Consider the following 19,220-nt stretch of genomic DNA (forward strand, 5'->3'; position numbering starts at 1 on the left):
AGCCTGAGCGAGAGATGGTGGGAGCTGCAGGGCTGTCAGGGCTCAGCGGAAAAGCCAAGATCAGTGCCAGGCTCCAGCTGGAGCTCGGCGCTGATCCTGGTGCTTCTGCTGAGCCCAGAAGAAGCGCCGATCAGCTGGAATCTTGCAGCATCTCCAGGTTCTTGTGATTTACATGCAGATGCTTGGCAACTGATTCATATTTATGACGGTCACATTGTCCCAGGGTCATGTGAAGTGACCAAAACCTGCTGCAATCACCCAGCAGAGGGGGGGGTGGAATAAAAACCAAACACCCCCCCCCCGCTGCCAATCCTCAACAGAAATGCTCACAACAATGAAAACCTCGGACAGGAGGAAGAGCGCTGCCGGGCGGGCAGGCAAGTGTCTTGCTCGGCTGTGGCTTGGGGGGGGGCACTTTTTTCAGTGCCATTGTAACTTTGAACAGTCACCAAGCGAACTGTTGTAAGTCGAGAACTACCTGTACTTCATCACTTTTTTCCTTTTTTTTTTTTTGGTCATCACGTTTTTGAAACCTTCCGTGGCGACTGGTGGCAGTCGGATGTTGCCATATCCTAAAAGTGGTACAATGGGTGAAAAGGTTGAAAAGCCCTGGCTTAATCTACATATTAAGGAAAGCTGGATTAGAAAAAGATGAGTATGGTTTTACTCATGGAGGAAGAGGAGAAATAGAAGGAGAACAATAGCCTGTGCTGTGATGATTACTCTGCTTTAATAGCTGAGAATGCAAATACAGATGATTTGAAAGCTCTAATAAATGAAAACCAAGGAAAAACATGAAAAGGGGACACTACAAAGAAGATCAAACTAATGACAACAAGTGCAGCAGCCAAGCCTCAGGGGTGATAATTAGGACCCTGAAGTAGCTTGTAGTTCCTTCCTTTTAGACGCAACTTTCTTTTTTTTTTATTGAAAAGTTTTAAAATACATTTTATCTTTAACAATCCCCCCTCCCCCTCCCCAACCTGTCCCTCCCTACCCCTCCCCCCCTTTCCCCCCTCCCCCCCCCCCGACTTCCCAGAGCTAAGTACAGGGTATAAAAACAAAGAACAATCATAAACATCCATATGCTACCAACAATAAATTCTTAAATCTATCACTCTCTAGCTCATATAAAATAACTACAAGCAATATTAATATTACATATAAAAAGAAAGAAAAAAGAAAAAAAGAAAGGAAGACTTATTCAAATGCTAAGTGAAACTTTTTAGTCCCATATTTCTTCTAAATATATTCAATCCATTTTTCCCACTCCATAATATAACGTTCTTGCGAATGATCTTTCAAATAAGCCGAAATCTTTGCCATTTCTGCCAGGTCAGAAACCTTTAAAGTCCATTCTTCTATAGTCGGCAGCTCCTCCTTCTTCCAATACTGACCTATTAAGAGTCTTGCTGCTGTAACTAAATTTAACATCAGCTTAGTGTCCACAACAGTAGCACCTGTAATTATACCCAACAAAAAAAATTGCGGACAAAACTTTATCTTTTGCTTGAAGATCTTCTGCATATTCCATCAAATTTTTATCCAAAAAGCCTTGACCTTTTTACAAGTCCACCATATGTGAAAATATGTTGCATCTTCACCACCACACCTCCAGCATTTTGGCTGATAATTCGGATACATACTTGCAAGCTTTTTAGGATCTAAATGCCATCTATAAAACATTTTATAAAAGTTCTCTCTTAAGTTTTGAGCTTGTGTAAATTTTACGTTCCTCACCCAGATCTTTTCCCACGTATCCATTGTAATAACTTCTTGGATATTCTGGGCCCATTTTATCATACAGTCTTTAACCAATTCTGTTTCTGAATCAATTTCTATCAATGCAAGATATATCCGTTTGATATGTGCTGGACCCTGATTTCTAATTTGCTTTATCAAATTTTCATCAGTCATTGCAAAACCAGTTTTCTGATCTTCTTTCCACCTGGCCCGTAATTGAGTATATTGAAACCAGGTTTGAACAATCTTCTCATCTCGCAAGAAATTATATGATTTTAAACACCATACACTTCTTTCCAAGCTTAAAATCTCCTTATACGTAGTCACGTCATGTTTAAAACCAACATTTATGTTTTCTATTGCGTGTTTTGGAATAGCCCACAATGGTATCTTGCAGTCTAGCTTGTATCTATACTTTTTCCAAACTCTCAACAATGCCTGTCTTAAAATATGCACTTTAAACACATTATCTACCTTCTTATCATACAACAAATACGCATGCCAGCCAAATAACAAGTCGTGGCCCTCAAGATTTAATAATCTCTCTTGTGTCAAATTAATCCAATCACTTATCCCTGCTAACGCAGCAGCTTCATAATATAATTTAAGATTGGGCATTTTAAGACCACTGAAGGGGAAAGAAATTCAGATGTAGGGACAGGAATTCAGACGAAGGAAAAAGAATTCAGACCTGAGTCGATAGAGAGCTTTGAACCAGCCAGGCAGCCTCATCTCCAGAAAAAGAACTCCCCCGAGCACTGCCCGCTGAACTTTTATTCACCTCCAATCTTACAAAAAACTACATCAGTCTCATACCAAATAGGATACATAGAAATAATTGGATAATCAGGTGCTTATGAGATCACACAAAAACAAGATAGCATAAGATGCATGTGAAGTCTTTATCATAGCGTTTCCCAAACCTCCCACATGCCAGGCCCCCCTCCCAGCCAGGAGAGCGTGCTCTGCACTGAAACTACAGAGAGGCCCAACTAGGAAGGCACGGAAAGGCTGAAAGGTGAAAAGCCAAATTCTTGGGAGACCAAATTCTGGCCGTTCCCACATGTCCCCTTTTTTGTGTAATGACAGAAGCAGAATGCTTGAGATATGCTTGCATAACATGTAAATCTTTGGCATTGAAGGTAGAGGTGTGAGATCGTTTAACAAAAAGCGAATGGCACAATGCCAGCAAAGAGGGAATACATTGAATACAGCAACACAAACTAATCAATATAACTATAGTTAAAATACCATAAACAAATAAATGTTTAAGCGAAGCTAAATCTGGTAGCCATAGAAAAAGCATTTTCCTAAATCTATAAGTTGGAAAGCCCCAAGAATACATAGTATATAGGTGGTGGATATATTAAAATTGGTAAAAAGAGTATAATTTTGAATAGTAGTAGCTGGAGCACAGACAGGAACAATGCAAAAGCTAATAACTTCATGAGAAGAAGCAGACATTTTTAAGCAAAAATTCTCTGACTAGAAATATTGGCCAGTTGTAGCTACAAATTGAATTGTCCTCTATTTGCTAAAACTTCATGAATTCCTACAGATGAAAAAATTAAAAAAAAACCAAAAAAACACAGCAACAGTCCAAGTGCTGAATTGGTGTTAAGTTGAGCAATAAATGCCGACAGGAATAGTTGTAAGGTCACAAAGGGCATCTGCGCCGAGTGTTTTTAACATTCCCCATGTTACTGGTGGCTGAGTTCCTGCTGGCCTCGAAGGTCTTTTACGCCTTCGTGGTGTTTCACCCACCGGGTTCGGGTTGAATGTCAGGGTTGGATTGAATTCTGGGAGCGGACTGCTCAGCCTCTGGTGCCAGCTCATGTTTGGCTCGGAATGGCTTCACACACCTGGCAGGCACCCACACCGGTCCTGTAGGAGTAAGAATAGATGCAAAACCCCTTCCCCAAGTAATCAATTCAGCTGGTCCCTTCCAGGTTGGCTCGGGCAGCTCCTTATATAGCACTCGTGGTCGTTCCAGGGAAAGCTCCTTCCTAAAATGTCTCTCTGCAGGAGTATAAGCTTGATTAGTGATAGTTAAATGATTCAAAGTAAATAGCAATACTGGAATCAAGGATTTAAGATCTGAGGGAGTAATTCCCCTTTCTTTTGAATGTTTAAACAACAAAGCTTTAAATGTACCATGTGCACGTATAGCTTGGCCTGAGCTATTGTATGGAATGCCATGTCGGAGAGAAATATCCCAAGTGCTGCAAAATTGAAAAAAAACATTAGAAGTATACGCAGGAACGTTGTCAGTCTTTAAAACAAGTGGTCGTCCCATGACAGCCATGGCAGCAAGAAGGTGCTGAATAACATGAGAGGTAGTTTCGCAGCGAAGGGGGGTAACCCACACATCTGTTCCTCTTGGATTAATAGCATCAAAGGGAAAAGAGAGGGGGGAGGAAGAGCAAGGAGGACAGGCTGAGATAATATCACCAGCCTGAGAAAGTGGAATGTTAAAGGTAGCACGAAGAGATTTAGCATTCTGGTGAAAATAGGAATGGTTAGTCAAAGGGTAAGCCTCCTTAAGAAAATGGAAAACCACATCGGCTCCATGGTTGCCACCAGGAACAGCACCACGCAGGAAAGCCCGAAAAGTAAGGAACAAGGAAAGCAAACCACGATCCAAAAGTGGAGACAGGTAAGCAAAGGCAATATGATTAAAAAGATTGTCCACAATAAGATTAAAAGGAATCAAATCATGTAATTTAAAGGCTAAAATCACTGCAGAAAGTTCAGCACGCTGGGCTGAGGTTTGAGAAGCTGTGAACTTAGTTTGCCATTTTCCATTAATTTGCCAAACAACCACCTCACGGGTATGAGATCCATCTGTAAATAAAGTAATAGCATTAGGAAGAAAGGTAGAAACCTGTGCAGATTGAAAAACAAAAGGTAATTCCTGTAAGAAAATCAAACGTTGGTCCTTGGGGGGGTTAAACAACACAGCTCTCACATAATCTACAAAGGCAATCGCATAAGCAGTAAACATTTGCAGAAAGAAATCATGCTGATCCTTGGTGCAAGGCAAATGAAAGACTAAAGGATGAAAGCCAGAATATAACACCTCAATGGGAAATACATTTTTAGCTGGAGTGTGTGTCAAATACAACCATTCTACAATGCAGATAGATTTAAGCGTTTCAGGAAAAAATAAGATAGCAGTTGGCTGTAACAATCCTAAAAGAGAAGCTCTGTTAACCATAACTTTGCGAAAGGCAGAATTGATTTGATGAAGGCAATGTTGCTTCGCTGTGGAGACTGGAATCTGCGCGTCAGGGGTTAAATGACCTTGCAAGGCAATAAAAAGTGGACGCAACAAAGCAGTAGTTAACCCTAAAAATGGTCTAGCCCAATTAAGATCTCCTAAAAAGTTTTGCAATTGTACCAGAGTAAAATGAGATGGAATGCACAGAGTTGAAACAAAAGGAGAAAAAGAAGATTGAAGCATCCGATCACCTAAATATAGAAAGGGAGGTTTTATTTGAACCTTCTCAGGGGCAATGACAAGTCCCGATTTAGTCAAGATTTCCTGTAAGGTTAGGAAACAGTTAACAGGTAAAGGCTTTCTAGCAAGTAAGTTATTATCCATAAAATGGTAAGCAAAGCATTTTTTGTCTTTGGCTGGATGAACTACAGCTACAAGAGTTGTAGGTAAAAGTTTTGTCTTAGGAGATTCAGTTTCAATGTTCTGACACAAATCATTCATCGGAGCAATAGTTGTCTCAGGTTTGGAATCAATTGCTTTCAGGGCTGTTTTGCAGTTCTGATTAGTATTTTCAAATGCCAATTGTTTCATCAGAACGTCAGCAGCACCTTCATTTTGAGCCTTTTCAGGGAGAAGCTCTCGGGTGGAATTGCTTTGCAACCCATTGTCTGTAACACTTCCTTTCAGCTCTTTGTGAACTGCAGATGGGACAGACTCATGGACTTGCTGATTTTGAGCGTTTTGGACCACAGGGCAGGCAGACATTAATGGCAATGCCTCCTGGATGTCCTCTGAATTTTCAGAGACCAATGCAGACTGCACCATTTGTTGAATAGCAGTCTGTGTTTGAGGCTGTTGAAAGTCCAAATTTTGCTGACTCTCAGAGCTCCACTGCCGTGAAGAATTATGATAAGACAGTGGTGGCTGAGGGTCTGGGGGATACAGGATTGGTGCCTCAGGAATTATTAATTTTGGAGGGTACAAGATTGGTGCCTCAGGAGTTATTAATTTTGGAGGGTACAAGAGAGGATTGGACCACTCAGTAATAGCTTTATAGCAGAGTTGCCAAGTGTGTAGTACTGATACTGGAGTGGTTGCAGCCTGATGCAAATCTTTCCCAATTTCTTGCCAATCATAGGGATTAAGAGATCCATCTGCAGGATACCAAGGGCATAATTTACCAATAATCTTAACCAGCTCTTCTACATCCTCTTTATAAACTTTAACTGTTTGCTTAGTCCTTGTCAACAAATTGCAAAGGTCAGATACCTGTTTTTCTTGTCCTGTTGAAAGAGAAGTCCCCATATTTACCCCGTTGACTCCTTAAATGGAATGAAGTGTTGAACTGACTTCGTTGACTCCTTAAACGGAATGAATAAGTTGGCCTTACCTCGTTGACCCCTTAAAACGGGATGAATTAGTTGAACGCGTTCGTTTAGCTCCTGCCGAGCGGAGGTAAGCCAGAAGTTACAGTTTGCCTCACAGCCGCACATGTATCACACCCTCACAGGCATAACGTCGTGCACAGGCATCACGTCGGGGTCACCAGATGAAGGGGAAAGAAATTCAGATGTAGGGACAGGAATTCAGACGAAGGAAAAAGAATTCAGACCTGAGTCGATAGAGAGCTTTGAACCAGCCAGGCAGCCTCATCTCCAGAAAAAGAACTCCCCCGAGCCCTGCCGCTGAACTTTTATTCACCTCCAATCTTACAAAAAACTACATCAGTCTCATACCAAATAGGATACATAGAAATAATTGGATACTCAGGTGCTTATGAGATCACACAAAAACAAGATAGCATAAGATGCATGTGAAGTCTTTATCATAGCGTTTCCCAAACCTCCCACATGCCAGGCCCCCCTCCCAGCCAGGAGAGCGTGCTCTGCACTGAAACTACAGAGAGGCCCAACTAGGAAGGCACGGAAAGGCTGAAAGGTGAAAAGCCAAATTCTTGGGAGACCAAATTCTGGCTGTTCCCACAGACCACCTCTTTCACGAGTATCCTGCATAATCTTAAGTTTAACTCGTGGCCTTTTCCCTGCCCAAACAACTTTATTGATACCCCGTTGCCATTCTTCCAAATTAGAATCTTTCTTAAGAACCGGTATCATTTGAAATAAGAATAAAAATTTAGGCAGGACATTCATTTTCACTGCTGCGATTCTTCCCAACAAAGACAATTGCAATTTTTCCCAACTCTCCATTTCTTTTTGAATTTTACCCCATAGTTTTTCATAGTTATTTTTATATAACTTTGTATTAGAGGGTGACAAAAACACCCCCAAATATTTGACCCTTTTAGCAATCTCAAATCCAGTTAATCCTTCTAAAAGAGCCTTTTGCGATACTGTCATATTTTTGGCCAGAATTTTAGTTTTTTGTGCATTAACTTTAAATCCAGAAACCCTCCCATATTGCCTTATTATCTCCATCAGGTCCACAACAGAATTTTCTGGCTGGGTCACTGTAACAACCAGATCGTCTGCGAACGCCCTCAATCTATAATCCTGATCTCTAATTTGAATACCCTTAATTTTTCCGGAGTTCCAAATTTTTATCAATAATATCTCCAATGTTAAAACAAATAATAAAGGTGATAACGGACACCCTTGTCTTGTGCCCTTCTCAATATTACATGCTTCAGTCAAACTATTGTTAACTATTATTCGGGCCGTTTGTTTTTGATATAATGCCCTAATTGGTTGCAAAAATTTACCCCCAAAATTCATTTTATCTAAAACTTTCATCAAAAATTGCCAATTCAATTGATCAAAAGCTTTTTCAGCATCTAAGAAAATTAGCGCCGCAGGGATCTGGTTGTTCCTTTCCAAAAACTCTAACACATCAACTATATGCCTCACATTATTTTTCATTTGCCTACCAGTAATAAACCCAGTTTGATCCCCATGAATCACCTGTTGCAGAACCCTCATCAGTCTGTTAGCCAACACCTTAGCAAATATTTTATAATCTGTATTTAGAAGTGATATCGGTCTATAATTTTTAACTTGAGTAGCATCTTGATCTTCCTTCGGAATCAAAGAGATAAAAGCAGTTCTCCAAGACGGAGGCACCTTTCCCCCTCTCTGAATTGATTGAAACAGTTCCTTTAACGGCTTTATCAACTCCACTTGTAAATTTTTATAGTAAACCGCAGTCAAACCATCCGTACCTGGCGCTTTATCCAACTTCAATTCCTTAATTGCTATAAGAATTTCTTCTTCTGTTATCAACTGGTTAATCTCCTCTTTTTGTACTTACGTAAGAACCGGGATGCTAGCATTCTCCAAATATACATCAATGTCTTTTTCATTAATCTTTTCCTTAGCATATAATTTAGAATAAAAATCCACAAAGGCTTCCTTAATAAGATCCTGTTGAAACACAACCTTTCCCTTATGTTCAATTTTATCTATATTAGAAGCCCTTTGCTTTTTCCTTAGTCTATAAGCTAGCCATCTACCTGGCTTATTAGCATTGCAAAAAGTATTATGCCTAGCAAACCGCAAGTTGGTTGCCACTTGATCAGCCATCAATTTATCGAATTGTCCTCTTAATAGCTTAATAACTTCCTTAGTCTTTACATCCGATGGATTCAAAATTAAGAACTTTTCTTTTTCCCTAATTTCATTCTCCAGTTCTTTCCTTCTGGCTTCCAAAGTACGTCTGTATTTATTATTCATATATATCAACACCCCTCTCATATAGGCCTTGCTGGCATCCCAAACCATGTCCATAGAAGTATCCTTATTCATATTAATTTCAAAAAAATCCTTCATCCGCTGCTTACATTCTTCCACATTTCTCTGATTTCTAAACAAATTCTCATTTACGCGCCACGAGCGCCTATCCCTATTGTCCTTATTGATCTCTAACCAAACTGGACTGTGATCCGAAATAGTCCTTGCACAAATCTTTACCTTCTTAATCCTAGAAAAAAAAATCATTAGTCAACAAAATAAAATCAATCCTAGAAAAAGATTGATGTCTGTCAGAAAAAAAAGTATAATCCTTTTCACGTAGGTGTATGTCACGCCAGATATCTCTCAATTCCAAGTCGTCCTTCATTTCAAAAAAAGATTTAGGCAATCTGGCATGACTCGGAGCACTCTTAAAAGAACCCGCCTTGTCCATCTGTACATCCAATACACCATTCCAGTCCCCCATAAAAATAAATGATTTATAATCCAATTGAGTGAGCTTTGTATGAAGTGAACTAAAAAAATCCGCTTGTTGTTGATTAGGAGCATACAGTCCGACTAAAAGCGTTTTTTTACCTTCTAACAACAAGTCTATCATAACATATCTTCCTTGCGTATCTGCTTCAATTAATTCCGCTGTTAGAGTACTTTTAACGTAGACAACCACTCCATTTTTCTTATTCATCGCAGAAGCAACAAATTGCGTGCCCAACCTTGAGTTCGATAAATACTTTTGGTCCATAACCCTAATATGCGTTTCTTGCAAACATATAACATCAATCTTAAATTGTTTTAAATATTGAAAAACTTTCTTTCTCTTCTGTGGTGAATTTAATCCATTGACATTCCAGGTTAGGAATTTAGTCGCCATGCGTGGCGTCCCGAAGCTTTTGAAGCACATCTTTAATAGCCCCTATATTTTCTTTGGGCCGCGCTCCTCCCACAGCTTCACTATAAGTACGCTTTGAGAATTCCATAAACTTCTGCTGGTCTTGCTCTTGTACTTGTCTTGCTCGTTTTACAGCGGCGCGCGTCAACCTCTGCTCTCCAGCAGCCACCAATGAAGCTGTAGTTTGATCCCCTCCAACACCATTCTCCTCTGTCTGTCCATCGTCAGCCTCTTGAGGTTTTCCCTCTCCAGATCCCTTTGCTACTTCCAGGAGTGATAGTGGGGTTGCTTTTAAAACATTGTTATAAAAATCACGCGCCTGAGTCACAGTAACCAGACGGTATCTTTTACCTTCGTACATCACCACCAGTCCAACTGGAATCTCCCATCTAAACTTGATATCACGTTGCTTAAGTTCCTGTATGAGGAATGCAAAATCCTTCCTTCTCCTTAAAATCTTTGGAGGAATTTCTTTTAGAACCAAGACTTCTTGCTCAGCAACCACAACTTTAGTATCATAAGCAGCTTGAATAACTTCATCTCTAGTTGCTCTCTTTGTAAAATAGACCACCACATCTCTAGGTAGGTTCCTCTGCCTTGCAATCCATGAGTTTACACGAAAAGCTTTATCCATACATCCCTCTATTTCAGATGCTGGCTGGCCCAATACTGCTTCCAAAGCCTCAGAAATCAGCTGCTTTAGGTCTTCTTTAGGATTCTCTTTTAAGCCCCTGATTCTTATAGCATACTGCATCTGATGATACTGAACAAGACTCAATTCTCCGTCCATTTTGTCCCTTAAATTTTCATTCTCCAGTACCTTTACTTCTAATATAGTGTTCTTTTGACTAAGATCCTCCATTTTTTCTTCCAAACATTGCACACATTCAGCCACGCTTTCCACTGTAGACAAGATGTCTAACCTCATTGCACTAAACTTCTCGTTAAACTTCTCTTCCATCCTCTCCTCCAATTTCTCCATTCTCTCCTCCAACTTGGCCACCTTATCATCCAGCATTTCTGAAATTACCTGGGATTGCCTTGCAAAGGCGTCTTGTAAATCCTTAAGCGTCAATGCCACAGGAGGTGCAGGAGGAAGCAGAGCTTGCAACGATGTCTGTTGCACCGGGGAAGTTCCCGCACTCCGAAGAACTTTAGAGGAAGATTTAGCCGCCATCTTTCTTCACTTTCACTTGTTGCGCACTTTCACTTTAAGTTTATAAAGTCCATCAAGCTAAAGAGTAAGAATAAAAGTCCTCTTCACCTGAGCCTCCTGTACCGCTCTGCCTGCTCCTTTTACTCCATAGTCTTTCCTTCTGGCAGGGGTGGTCGCAAACGCCTGGCTCCGCTCCAAAAATCCCGGAGCAGAGACGCTAAACAGCTGGGAGCAACCCAGGCTACGGGGGAGTTCAATCCTTCAGCCGCCCAAGCTTTCAGCTCAGGCGGCCCCGGAGAACTCAACCCCTACCTGGGGCCTCACCCCCTCCTCTTCTCCCGAGGAGGGGGCTTCAAATCCACCTAAACAGCTGATCGGCGCTGTTTTAGGTGGAAAAACTCAGCTGTGAAGCGGACAGCCCGAAACGGCTATCTTCGGCGCCGCGCCGCCACCGGAAGTAATAACTAGTGCCTTATATTAAGTTAAACATTATGGTCTTAAAAATATATTTCTGCTAATAAACATGATACCTGTTCTTACACATACCTAAACTAGGTTATACCTATTGCATGTTGAGCTGAACTTATAAGGGGTTGCCGATCAAGGCAGCAACCAAATTGGGTTGAATGTTGACCTTGTACAAGCCTGAAGGAAAAAAAAAGTTGTGAAGAAACACCCGCTAAAGTTAATGCACTTCTTAAAGCAGCCACAATATGTTTAAGCTCACAGGGAGTTAGCCCTAACTTCCAGTGAGTGCTGATTTTGCATGAGATACGAAGTGCTTCTTTTTCTGAACCATTTTTGAAGCTTGCGGAGCCTTAGTAAACTGTCCTTTGGGGTTAAAAATATGAGTGTGCTTCTAAATCCTATGTGTTTCCATGGCATTATTGCTTGATTTCCTCCAAGTAATTCAAAACCACCGTGACTGATCATATACATTGATCTTTTACAAGAAAAGCCCAGAATCAGGAGGTCTCACACAGGATAGGATTTATTCCCCCACTCCCCCGTATGTAACTTACAGACTCTGAAACTCAGGTCTTCTCAGGGTAAAGCCATCTAAAGTTTTGCTGCCATTAGCCAGGATGTCTGTACAAGATAATGCAGGCTGAAGGCAAATATTCAGTACTGGGGGCTGTTAATCCCATTATTATTATTATTTGCTTAGTAAAATTCAAACCTCCCGAAAAAAAATATCTCAGGAAAAATTGCTCAGTACTTCTTTAGCAACGAGAGTCAGCACTAGCAACTTGGTTGTTAAGTAAAGTAATTGCTAAATGAAACGCCAACTGTGCTTATGATTTTACTTCAGCTTTCCTTTGTTCATGTTGACACATACCTAAACTAGGTTATACCTATTGCATGCTGCAGTGGAGATCAAGCAATGTTGTAAGATATACACATTGCAATTACTAAAATTTAATTTAATTCCTGTTGTTTTTAGTGGTTCTGTTTGAAACTCAACTAAGTCCAAATCCAATCTGGTATGAATTGAAATATATAGGCTTCCTATATAAAGCCTTGACAATGAAAATTCTTTGGTGAATCTATATAAAAGGTGAATAATCAAACATTTAGGCACATAGCCAGAGAAGACTGAGCTTTTGCATGGCTTTTTTAAAGTAATATTTTTATGGTGCACAAATTGATACTCCTTATTGATGTCTGCTGCATCATCATGAATATGCAATTTTTGGTGATGCTGGATGAGACCAAATTCCAGTTAATTTAGCATTCTTGTCTGAATACCAGAAGCTGGTAAATTTATTCTTTCAGTGAACAGCAAATAACCTTCTGTCTAATTTTCTATTATATTATGAATCAAAGTTCCCACAAGAAATGGAAAATGCATAAAATATTTATCAACGCATTACATATCATTGAAGGTTAACCTGAAGAGATGTATCTACTGTTATTTCTCAGAAGGAAAGACCATTGCAAAGTGGGGTTAGCTTCTGATGTGCAAATTTCCATGTTGTGCCAAAATTTAAAAAAAAACATGTCAATTTGATCTGCAAAATGAATTTTGTACTCTACTTCAAGAGACAATCTTCTAGATTGTCACTGTATCACTGTTTTGTCTAAATATTTGAAACAGCAATTAAATACATCAATAAACTTTAAAGTGCGCATATATAGAAATCTAGACGCAACTTTCAAGAGGAAAGGAACCAGCAGTCAAGAAATACACCACAGACTGGTACATGGCAGGGGAGCAATGAAGACCATGGAAAAGGTAGTCAGCTGCTGGGAGGCACCTGTATCTACAAAGATCAGAAACATGCAGGCAAAGGTTTTCCCTGTGAAATTCTATGGAAGAGAAATTTGGAGTCTGAAGAAGCGACTAGAAAGCGCACTGCCATTCTTGAACATTAACGCTGGAGAAAACTCTGGAGAATCATGTAGGTAGCGGGCGGGGGCGGGGGGAGGGAGAAAGAAACCCAAATAGATCATAGAACAAATCAATCCACAATTCTCTCTTGAGGCACACATAGCCAGGCTCAGATTACCATATTTTGAACATATTATGCAAAGATCCAGCTAGCTCTTTTGAGAAGACTATAATGCTGGGAAAGGGAGAAAGAAATAGAGGTGGATGGCCCCTGAGTGAGGTGGATAGACTCAGAAACAGAAGTGATGGGGGCATCACTGAGAGGCCAGAAGGACCAAGGGGAAGATAGATTGGGTGGTGGTGGGGGGTGCATCTATGACCACTTTGCAACCTGTGGACTTCAACTCCCAGAATTCCTGAGCCAGCAAGTCTGGCTCTGGAATTCTGGGAGTTGAAGTCCACAGGTCTTAAAGCTGCCAAGGCTGGACACTCTTTAGCAAACGTCAGTCAGGTTGAATGTGAAAATGTAGCTCTAAGGGCCTTACTCGTGTTTCGTTTTTGGTTGGACAACTGTTCTGACTTACATCCTTGACTGTGCACATTGCAACGGACTGTCTGATCGACGTATTTTAAGAAGTTGACATTAAAGAAGGTGGGAGGGAGGATGGAAAACTCAGGGCCTTTCTTTTTTACAATTCTCAGCAGTACAGAATAACTAGTTAATCCAATTTTACACCATACTTTTAAGTTACTATTCCTGTTTTACTTATCTGCAGATTATGGTTTAAAGGGTTTTTTCAGGTTGTTTTTTGATCCATAAAAGAAATACGTCTTCCACCTTAGGCTGCCAGAACCAGAGTGGCTACATTTCATTGTGCTTCCCACCATAGAACATAGAATCATAAGGTCGGAAGGGAACTTAAAGGTCTTCTAGTTCAACCCCCTGCTCAAGAAGAGACTCTGTACCATTCTGGACAAATGGGTGTCCTGTTTCTTTTTCAAAATCTTCAGTGATAAAGCATCCACAACTTCTGGAGGAAAACCATCCCACTGATTAATTGTTTTCACTGTCAAATTTCTCCTTGATTCCAGATTGAATCTCTCTTTGATAATTTCCATCTTGCCCTCAGATACTTTGCATTGTCTTGCCCTCAGATACTTTGAGGAATAGGTTGGCCATCTTTTTCCAGCCTTGATGGTGGAAGATTTTTGTGCCCAGGAGACATTGGCATAGGGACAGTGCCAGCTCAACCTTCTTTTACCAAGAAATTCTAAAATTTACCAAGAAATTCTAAAATTCTTCCATCATACGTCACGGCAGCTGGACTGGCCCCACTTTTTGACCATTTTACAGTGCCTGTTAAATAAATCATGCAGTTGTTAAGTGAATCCAGCTTTCCCAACTGACTTTGCTTGTCAGAAGCTAGCTTGTCAGAAGCTAGCTGGCAAAAAAGTCACAATACGTCGCGAGACGTCATGTGACTTTGTGAGTTTGACACCCCTGTTGTAGAATGATCACAGTCATGTAATTGCAAGATGTTGCAAACATTGTAAATACAAGCTGTGTTGTCATGCACCCAAATTGTGATCGTATGACAATGGGGGTAGTACTATGGTCATAGCTTGGAGGACAGATTGTAAGTCACTTTTTCTAACTTCAAACCTTCATTAAAATAACAAGCATAAATCAAGGAGCAACTGTAAATCCTTTCATTACCTTGATTTTCTATCTGTGTGGGTATTTTGTGTGTGTGTGTGTGTGTTTTAGCTTCCCACATTTCTCTTTCTCTTTTACTTTTCCCGGACAAGTCCTTTCTATATCTAGCAGTTTGGATTCATTGCTTTAATAAGGACATTTTTTTCAAAATTTCCCCACTTGCAAAAACTCTACAAGATATGGCTTGTGTTTTCTGGATGATTGCTTTTTTTGGAAAAAAAATGCTTCATTTCTGGCCTTTTGACAGTAGGATTTAAAGCTTCTATGTTTCTCTAAGTATTGGGCTGAAGGAAGAAATTCTTGGTAGGATGCCTAAGACTCAAAGGGCAAAATGTTATTTGGAAGATGCATAGGCACACACATAGGAACTGTCAGGAATCTATTAAAGCAGCTGTCTCTTTTCCTAGATTAGTGTTGCCATGCCATAAGAGGAAAAGGCATTCTTGGTTGAAGGTAGTTAACAAAACTGGTGCTGCCTGTGTAATCATCACATTGTGAGTCCCATTTCACCCAAAACTGGACCTTCGCACAGCCATAGTAAAAGTTCTCCTGTTGGGCAAACTAGGATTGTCAAAAGATTTCATCTGGATGGAGGCAGCCAATGTTTACTGGACAACCCTTGCAAGAAGTAGTTTTTTTAAAAAATTATATGCCCTTCCAATGTATAAAGGTAAAGGTAAAGGTTCCCCTGCACATGCGTGCTAGTCGTTTCCAACTCTAGGGGCCGGTGCTCATCTCCGTTTCAAAGCCGAAGAGCCAGTGCTTGTCCGAGGACGTCTCCATGGTCATGTGGCCGGCATTACTAGACGCCAAAGGCGCACGGAATGCTGTTACCTTCCCACCGGAGTGGTCCCTATTTTTCCTGAAAAATTCTAAGTGGGGGTTGAGCAATGCACAAAAGAATTACTGTATTACTTCCAATCATTTAGAAACAATAATACATCCCAAAGCTTCATTTTCCGTTTTTTAGACAACTATCCTGCTGACTCATGATTCATGTGCATTTTGTGACCACCTAAAGTTCAAGACAAGTTAAAAAATAATGTTAAATAAGCCTCCAATTGAGGTAAGCAATGCAGCTCTGAACCTCTTCTTTATCTGCGGAAAGAAAGGATGAGCAACATCATTTAGATGGCAGAAATAAATTCTACCCACCACCATCCCAGGTCAGGAGAGGGAAGTCCTTGGTCCTACAGAATCCTTTGTATGGCAAGGAGAAGGATGGAGAGAACATGGACAAAATACTGTAGGAATTAAAGACACTTCCCTACTTCAGAGGGACTGCCTGGACAAGTCCCTGCAGGGGTTTTGTTTTGTTTTGGCAAATTAGGGCTGAGAGAGAGGGACTGAGAGAGAGGGACTGGCCCAAGGTCACCCAACTGACTTTGTGCCTAAGGCGGAATAGAACTCGCAGACTCCTAGCCTTTAGCCTGATGCCTTAAACACTAGTCCATGGGTAGGCAACATACGAGTCTTTTATGACTCGTGGACTTCAACTCCCAGAATTCCTGAGCCAGCATGTTGAAGTCCACGAGTCATAAAAGAGCCAAGGTTGCCTACCCCTGCACTAGTCCATACTGGCTCTTCAGAGCTCATAGGAAGCTTACTTGGCACTGTTTGAAACTGGTCTTGGAACTTCAGTTGTTCAGTCACTGTTGCTTCCTCCTCTTTCTTCTCTCCCACCAATCTTGGCACCGCTTTATGGCAATCTCCCACTCTTTCTCTCCTTTTTTAAGATTTAACACTTCCACATCGTATTAGCTGAAACCAACCAAATGTTTAAATAGTTCCAAAAGGAACGTCAAGTTGTGGTGGCGAAGGAGATTTAGGCCCTTCCACATGCAGGGATCCTACTGATCTGAGACTGATGAACACATACATACATACATACATACATACATACATGCGCATATATCTCCATATATATCTCCAAAAATGCAGCTCATTAACATACAGCTTGTGGTCCAGAGAAACCTTACGAAAACAGAATCCAGCCTTTCTTGGAAATGTGCGATGATTGTTTTCCCACTGATGGAAACTCCCTTTGACCACTATCTTCTGGATGCTGAGGTCCCCACCATCAGCAAGAAGCTACCCACCATTATGCCTTATGATCATTATGCCTTATGATCATTATTTTGGTCCAAAACTTGACCAAAAAAAAAGGAAAAAAGTGATGTACAGGTAGTTCTTGACTTACAACAGTTCACTTACTGACTGTTCGAAGTTACAATGGCACTGAAAAAAGTGCCCAAGCCGCAGCCAAGCAAGACACCTGCCTGCCCGCCCAGTGGCGCTCTTCCTCTAGTTCGAGGTTTTTATTGTTGTGAGCATTTCTGTTGAGGATTGGCAGTGGGGGTGGGGGGGTGTTGTTTGGTTTTTATTCCCTCCCCCTCTGCTGGGTGGTTGCAGCAGGTTTTGGTCACTTCACATGACCCTGGGACACTGTGAGCATCATAAATATGAATCAGTTGCCAAGCATCTGAATGTAAATCACAAGACCCTGGAGATGCTGCAACATTCCAGCTGATCGGCGCTTCTTCTGGGCTCAGCAAAAGCGCCAGGATCAGCGCCGAACTTCAGCTGGAGCCTGAGCCCTGACAGCCCTGCAGTTCTAGCCGTCTCTCGCTCAGCTTGTGCGGTGCTGCCGCTGGTTCAGCTCATTCCCCTCCCCCACTACCACTTTTCTAGGATGGTCACGTACCACCTGCCAGGTGCCAATGCACCACAGGTGGTACCTGTACCACTGGTTGAAAAGCCTTGACCTAGACTATCTCGACCCCCTTCTGCAGCTGGCAACACGAGACCAGCCCTTCGCTGCTCAGTTGCTGCAGAGGTGCAAGAGCCCCACCATAGTTCCTTTCCAATAATCCTGTTGCACTAAAGAAAAATGCAGATAGGGGTGGGAGGGTGGTAGCAGCAGCTGCTATTAGGAAAGAGAGAGAAATGTGCGCCTTTTGTTTGTGTGTGAATGTTTGCATGACTTTTTCTAATTTTGCATTTTTGAACCAACGCACCGAATGAAAATCAGCGGAACTTCCAAATCTGCACTTCTTCAAATTTTGCAGAGCACTTGGTTGCATTTTTTTCCCCAGAAAGAGATATTTTAAGGAAAGTCTGTTCAGAAATGTTCTTTTTTCCATGAACCTAATCTTCAAAAACTGTGGCAAATGTGTGTGTTCTAGGAAAGAGGGCCCTAATGCAGAGCAGCTTTTTAAGGACATCTTTATAATATAGATGAAAACAAAAAACTGAAAAAAATTAAATGGGCAGATTTGCAAAAGTGAGAAACTGTAACTGACAACTTCAGACAATCACAGCTACCGCATTCTCAAACATTGCCTCTTTCTCCCACACTAGGAAAAAAAGAAACAATTTATTATGATGATGATGATAACTTTATTGTCACTTTGAATGTACACCAATCGGCATACATCAAAATGAAATTTCATTGCATACAGCTCTCAAAGGGTCACCACCTCCGATATATACTCCTTGTTCGGGGCCCGCTCAAATTTCACATTGTCCATTTTAGTCTCTAGGGAGTGAAAGATGGCAAACAGGACAGATGGAAATGGGGCTCCATGTGGATTAGCCCTCAAGTTAGCTTGTATTCTGACAACCTCGCCTTCTTTCCTTTTTCTGATCCTGACTCTTCCACCCAAAGGAGCAATGGTTCTGGCAGATAACCATCTCACTCAAGAGTCATGCAACGATTCTACTACGTTAGACCCCCCCCCAAAAAAAAGCTGGTCTCCAGACCCGTTCTATTGTTCAGAGAATAATTTCATAGACCGCCAGAAACCCTCTAGGATCCATGCAAATGAGTGCATCATCCAGGTCAATAGAAAGGGCTCCATCTTCATCAAGGGACTTGTATTTCTCATTTATCATGTAGACCAGGGGTCTCCAAACTTAGCAACTTTAAGACTTGTGGGCTTCAACTCCCAGAATTCCCCAGCCAGGATAGGAAATTCTGGGAGTTGAATGGCTGGCTGGGGAATTACAGAATACAGAATAACAGAGCTGGAAGGAAACCTGGAGGTCTTCTAGACCAATCCCCTGGTCAAGCAGGAGACCTTATATCAGGGGTCTCCAAGCATGCCTGGCTGGGGAATTCTGGGAGTTGAAGTCCACAAGTCTTAAAACTGCCAAGTTTGACGAGCCCTGATGGAGATATATGTTCTCCTTCAGCTCCAACACAAGTTTCAAATTGGATGCAACTCCATTCCCTGAAAGGGCTTATCTGCATTGTTTCAACTGATGTTAGGCATATATTCTCATACAATTCATCAATTTTCTGTGATTTGACTCCCCCAAGAATGTCCTAGGGATAGCAAGGAAGCCGTAGGAGACAAGCTCTCAAACAGCAATGGAGGAACCAACTCCTTTCATCCATTTTTGTGTGGTCTTTCATGAGATAAGGCCAGTCTTCTCCAACCTTGCACTCTTCAAGAGC

The sequence above is a fragment of the Vipera berus genome (genome assembly GCF_964194415.1).
Source record: "Vipera berus genome assembly, chromosome: W".
NCBI classification, from domain to species: Eukaryota; Metazoa; Chordata; class Lepidosauria; order Squamata; family Viperidae; genus Vipera; species Vipera berus.